Genomic DNA, 6631 nt, shown 5'->3' with positions numbered 1-6631 from the left:
CTACTGCTATCATCACTGTTACACTTGCTACAAAATTACTGCTATCACTGTTACTGTTACTATTGCTGCTATCACTACTATCAAACTATTGTGCTACTGATTACTTGCTGCAGATAATTAATCTCCAGGTGTGGTTGAATTGACAACTCAGCTGCTAATACTTTCAATCTTTGGCTCCCCTTGTGTCGAATCTATAAATTTGGGTTGAATAATCTACCCTCGAAAACTGTTGCGATCCCATATACTTGTGGGTTATCAGATCCCATCTCAGATTTCATGGCCTCAAGCCATTTCGCGGAATCTGGGCTCATCATCGCTTCCTCATAGTTCGTAGGTTCGTCATGGTCAAGTAACATGACTTCCAGAACAGGATTACCGTACCACTCTGGTGCGGATCTTATTCTGGTTGACCTAAGAGGTTCGGTAGTAACTTGATTAGAAGTTTCATGATCATCATCTAGCTTCCTCACTAATTGGTGTAGGAATCACTGGAACTAATTTCTGTGATGAACTACTTTCAAATAAGGGAGCAGGTACAATTACCTCATCAAGTTCTACTTTCCTCCCACTCACTTTTTTCGAGAGAAACTCCTTCTCTAGAAAGGATCCATTCTTAGCAACGAATTGCCTTCGGATCTGTGATAGAAAGTGTACCCAACGGTATCCTTTGTGTATCCTATGAAGACACATTTCTCCGATTTGGGTTTGAGCTTATCAGGTTGAAGCTTTTTCACATAAGCATCGCAGCCCCAAACTTTAAGAAACGACAACTTGGGCCAAACCACAGTTCATATGGTGTCGTCTCAACGGATTTAGATGGTGCCTTATTTAACGTGAATGCAGCTGTCTCCAAAGCATAACCCCAAAACGATAGCGGTAAATCAGTAAGAGACATCATCGATCGCACCATATCTAATAATGTGTGGTTTCGACGTTCGGACACATCATTACGCTGTGGTGTTTCGGGTGGCGTGAGTTGCGAAACTATTCCGCATTGTTTCAAATGAAGACAAAACTCGTAACTCAAATATTCACCTCCACGATCAGATCGTCGAAACTTTATTTTCTTGTTACGATGATTTTCCACTTCACTCTGAAATTCTTTGAACTTTTCAAATGTTTCAGACTTATGTTTCATCAAGTAGATATACCCATATCTGCTCAAATCATTTGTGAAAGTCAGAAAATAACGATACCCGCCGCGAGCATCAACACTCATCGGGCCGCATACATCAGTATATATTATTTCCAATAAGTCTGTTGCTCGCTCCATTGTTCCGGAGAACGGAGTCTTAGTCATCTTGCCCATGAGGCATGGTTCGCAAGCATCAAGTGATTCATAATCAAGTGATTCCAAAAGCCCATCAGCATGGAGTTTCTTCATGCGCTTTACACCAATATGACCTAAACGGTAGTGCCACAAATAAGTTGCACTATCATTATTAAACTTATATCTTTTGGCTTCAATACTATGAATATGTGTATCACTACTATCGAGATTCAATAAAAATAGACCACTCATCAAGGGTGCATGACCATAAAAGATATTACTCATATAAATAGAACAACTATTATTCTCTGATTTAAATGAATAACCATCTCGGATCAAACAAGATTCAGATATAATGTTCATGCTTAACGCTGGCACCAAATAACATTTATTCAGGTCTAAAACTAATCCCGAAGGTAGATGTAGAGGTAGCGTGCCGACGGCGATCACATCAACTTTGGAACCATTTCCCACGCGCATCGTCACCTCGTCCTTAGCCAATCTTCGCTTAATCCGTAGCCCATATTTCGAGTTGTGATGTAGATCGAACCTTGATGGCGAGATCCGATCTGTTGTAGCGGCCCGATCTTTCACGGTACTCCACCTCTAGCAGAAGTAGCCTCTCGCTCGCGCATGCGATGTACACGAAGTAGAGGGTTTGAACCTTGCGGCTCAGCACGAGAGAAACAATCTAGACAACCACACCTCACGTGCAAAACAATTTCCTCGCAGAAATCGCAACAAAGAGGTTTTCTAAAGCTACCTCAAAACTTGATACGGGTGTCTACCCTCAAAACACATATGTTTATTTCATATCAAAAATAACATGGTCTTGAAACATACGCACCTAAACTATATATAATGGTTGTGGAAACAACCGACTCAAACTTGTAGTTGTCTTTTACATCTCGGCAAGAAAATACTAACTACCTAAAATAACTAAATTGTAGATACGATGGACTCTTAACTTGTGGCGTGTGACCCGTATCTTCTGTGTAGTCCGGCGGCCCCCAGTCTGTTGCACATAAGGATATGTAATCCCACGATCCAACCATCTTGATTACGTCTTTAATATTTTCCTTACGAGGCAGGTGTAAAAATAAAAATTCTATCTGCATCTCCTCCTCTTTAAACCAATATGGACTCTCCATATCTAATTTCCTCTCGTAAGACATGTGATCGAAACTAGCAAATTTGGTATTTTCTTTCTGAATAAACATCGGAAAATTATCTATGCTTCCTCCTGAATCAAACGTGCTAGTGTATGTCCCAGCATGCACACGCATGTAACTCTTGCTAGGAACATGCACGTTCAACATCCTCAATTCCTCTTCATTGTATGAGTACGTCTCCATCAAAGCCCTGGTATGCATGTATGTAATTTGTACTAGAGCTGCGACCTTCTCTGGGTAATTCTCACAAAAACTAATATATTTTGGTAGATACACATCTCTGCCCTCTAAACCATCGAACCTTGATGGCGAGATCAGATCTGTTAAAGCGGCCCAAACTTTCACGATACTCCACCTCTAGCAGAAGTAGCCTCTCGCTCGCGCACGCGATGTACACGAAGTAGAGGGTTTGAACCTTGCGGCTCAGCATGAGAGAAATAATCTAGACGACCACACCTCACGCGCAAAACAATTCCAATGGAAACACTGACATTAGTCGTGGCCGTATCATCCTCTCCTCCTTGAAACGAAACTGTCCTCGGTTTCGGGTTAAGCTCTTCAACAATATTTTTATTTGCGGTTTTTACGACGCATGCACAAATTTCAGTAGCCTTAAGCTTCTTATTCTTTACTTCTGATGCAGCTTGAGCAATATCCCGCTTCTTGCGATCGGCCATATACTTCTCTGATGTGTACGAATCAAGTGGTACGAACTGTCCTCCACGAACAAAAGAAAATTCGCCAACCGAATGATATGTCAACTGTCTTTTATCTGCCCATGGTTTTCCTAGCAGTATTGAACAAGTATGCATGTGCATAGGAAGCACATCACACATGACTAGATCGCCATATCCACATAGAATAAACCGTACCTCGACGCGATGTATGATCTTGACAAATTTGTCCTTCCACCAAAGCTCATACGGTTCTGGATGTTCAATCAACGGCAGGTTCAAAGCATCAATCATAGTCTGACTCACTAAAATCATCCCAGAATAGCAATTCATCAAGGTTGCACAACTCGCCAGACCTACACGCACACGCGTGAAGCATTGGTACCACGGCAAGGCACGCAATGGATCCTTCTCCGTCGACATCATCATTTGCGAGCTACAATCTTTCCTCATGGTAAAAAATTCAATAGAACTCGAAGAAAAATATTGTACCGTGAACAACCTTGCTCTGAATACCACCTGATGTAGATCGAACCTTGATGGCGAGATCCGATCTGTTGTAGCGGCCCGATCTTTCACGGTACTCCACCTCTAGCAGAAGTAGCCTCTCGCTCGCGCACGCGATGTACACGAAGTAGAGGGTTTGAACCTTGTGGCTCGGCACGAGAGAAACAATCTAGATGACCACACCTCACGCGCAAAACAATTCCAATGGAAACACTGACATTAGTCATGGCCGTATCAAGTTGCAAATATGAGCAACAGAGCCAGTATCAAATACCCAGGCGCTACTACGAGCATTAGTAAGGTACACATCAATAACATGTATATCAAATATACCTTTCACTTTGCCATCCTTCTTATCCGCCAAATACTTGGGGCAGTTTTGCTTCCAGTGACAAGTCCCTTTGCAGTAGAAGCACTCTGACTCAGGCTTAGGTCCAGACTTGGGCTTCTTCACTTGAGCAGCAACTTGTTTGCCATTCTTCTTGAAGTTCCCCTTCTTCCCTTTGCCCTTTTTCTTGAAACTAGTGGTCTTGTTGACCATCAACACTTGATGCTCCTTCTTGATTTCTACCTCCGCAGCCTTTAGCATCGCGAGGAGCTCGGATATTGTCTTATCCATCCCTTGCATATTATAGTTCATCACGAAGCTTTTGTAGCTTGGTGGCAGTGATTGAAGAACTCTTTCAATGACACTATCAACCAGAAGATTAACTCCCGGTTGAGTCAAGTGATTATGGTACCCGGACATTCTGATTATATGCTCACTGAGAGAACTATTCTCCTCCATTTTGCGGCTATAGAACTTATTGGAGACTTCATATCTCTCAATCCGGGTATTTGCTTGAAATATTAACTTCAACTCCTGAAACATCTCATATGCTCCATGACGTTCAAAACGTCGTTGAAGTCCCGGTTCTAAGCCGTAAAGCATGGCACACTGAACTATCGAGTAGTCATCAGCTTTGCTCTGCCATGCGTTCACAACGTTTGGTGTTGCTCCTGCAACGGGTATTGCACCTAGCGGTGCTTCCAGGATGTAATTCTTCTGTGCAGCAATGAGGATAATCCTCAAGTTACGGACCCAGTCCGTGTAGTTGCTACCATCATCTTTCAACTTAGCTTTCTCTAGGAACGCATTAAAATTCAACGGAACAGTAGCACGGGCCATTTATCTACAACAACATAGACATGCAAAATACTATCATGTACTAAGTTCATGATTAATTAAAGTTCAATTAATCATATTACTTAAGAACTCCCACTTAGATAGACATCTCTCTAATCATCTAAGTGATCACGTGATCCATATCAACTAAACCATGTCCGATCATCACGTGAGATGGAGTAGTTTTCAATGGTAAACATCACTATGTTGATCATATCTACTATATGATTCACGGTCGACCTTTCGGTCTCAGTGTTCCGAGGCCATATCTACATATGCTAGGCTTGTCAAGTTTAACCCAAGTATTTTGCGTGTGCAAAACTGGCTTGCACCTGTTGTATGTGAACGTAGAGCTTATCACACCCGATCATCATGTGGTGTCTCGGCACGACGAACTGTCGCAACGGTGCACACTCAGGGAGAACATTTGTCCCTTGAAATTTAGTGAGAGATCATATTATAATGCTACCGCCGTACTAAGCAAAATAAGATGCATAAAAAGATAAACATCACATGCAATCAAATAAGTGATATGATATGGCCATCATCATCTTGTGCCTTTGATATCCATCTCCAAAGCACCGTCATGATCACCATCGTCACCGGCTTGACACCTTGATCTCCATCGAAGCATCATTGTCGTCTCACCAACTATTGCTTCTACGACTATTGCTACCGCTTAGTGATAAAGTAAAGCAATTACATGGCGATTGCATTTCATACAATAAAGCGACAACCATATGGCTCCTGCCAGTTGCCGATAACTGTTACAAAACATGATCATCTCATACAACAAATTATATATCATCACGTCTTGACCCTATCACATCACAGCAAGCCCTGCAAAAACAAGTTAGATGTCCTCTACTTTGTTGTTGCAAGTTTTACGTGGCTGCTACGGGCTTCTAGCAAGAACCGTTCTTACCTACGCATCAAAACCACAGCGATTTTTCGTCAAGTGTGCTGTTTTAACTTTCAACAAGGACCGGGAGTAGTCACACTCGATTCAACTAAAGTTGGAGAAACAGACACCCACTAGCCATCTATGTGCGAAGCACGGCGGTAGAACCAGTCTCATGAACGCGGTCATGTAATGTCGGTCTGGGCCGCTTCATCCAAGAATACCGCCGAATCAAAGTATGACATGCTGGTAAGCAGTATGACTATTATCGCCCACAACTCTTTGTGTTCTACTCGTGCATATAACATCTACGCATAGACCTGGCTCGGATGCCACTGTTGGGGAACGTAGTATTTCAAAAAAATTGCCTACGATCACGCAAGATCTATCTAGGAGAAGCATAGCAACGAGCGGGGAGAGTGTGTCCACGTACCCTCGTAGACCAAAAGCGGAAGCGTTTTGTAACGCGGTTGATGTAGTCGAACGTCTTCGCGGTCCAACCGATCAAGTACTGAACGCACGACACCTCCGCGATCTGTGCACGTTCAGCTCGGTGACGTCCCTCGAACACTTGATCCAGTTGAGGCCGAGGGAGAGTTTCGTCAGCACGACGAGGTGGTGACGGTGATGATGAAGTTACCGGCGCAGGGCTTCGCCTAAGCACTACGACGATATGACCGAGGTGTAAAACTGTGGAGGGGGGCACCGCACACGGCTACAGATTAACTTGTGTGTCTATGGGGTGCCCCTCCCCCGTATATAAAGGAGAGAGGGAGGAGGAGGCCGGCCAGGGGTGGCACGCCCAAGGGGGGGTCCTACTCCAAGTAGGATTCGCCCCCCCCCCTCTTTCCTACTTCCACAAGGAGAAGGGGGGAAGGAAGAGGAGAAGAGAAGGAAAGGGGGGCCGGCCCCCCTAGCCCTAGTCCAATTCGGTTTGGGCTA

The sequence above is a fragment of the Triticum aestivum genome, chromosome 1D (assembly GCF_018294505.1).
Source record: "Triticum aestivum cultivar Chinese Spring chromosome 1D, IWGSC CS RefSeq v2.1, whole genome shotgun sequence".
Classification (NCBI taxonomy): Eukaryota; Viridiplantae; Streptophyta; class Magnoliopsida; order Poales; family Poaceae; genus Triticum; species Triticum aestivum.
This window is presented reverse-complemented; position numbering follows the sequence as displayed.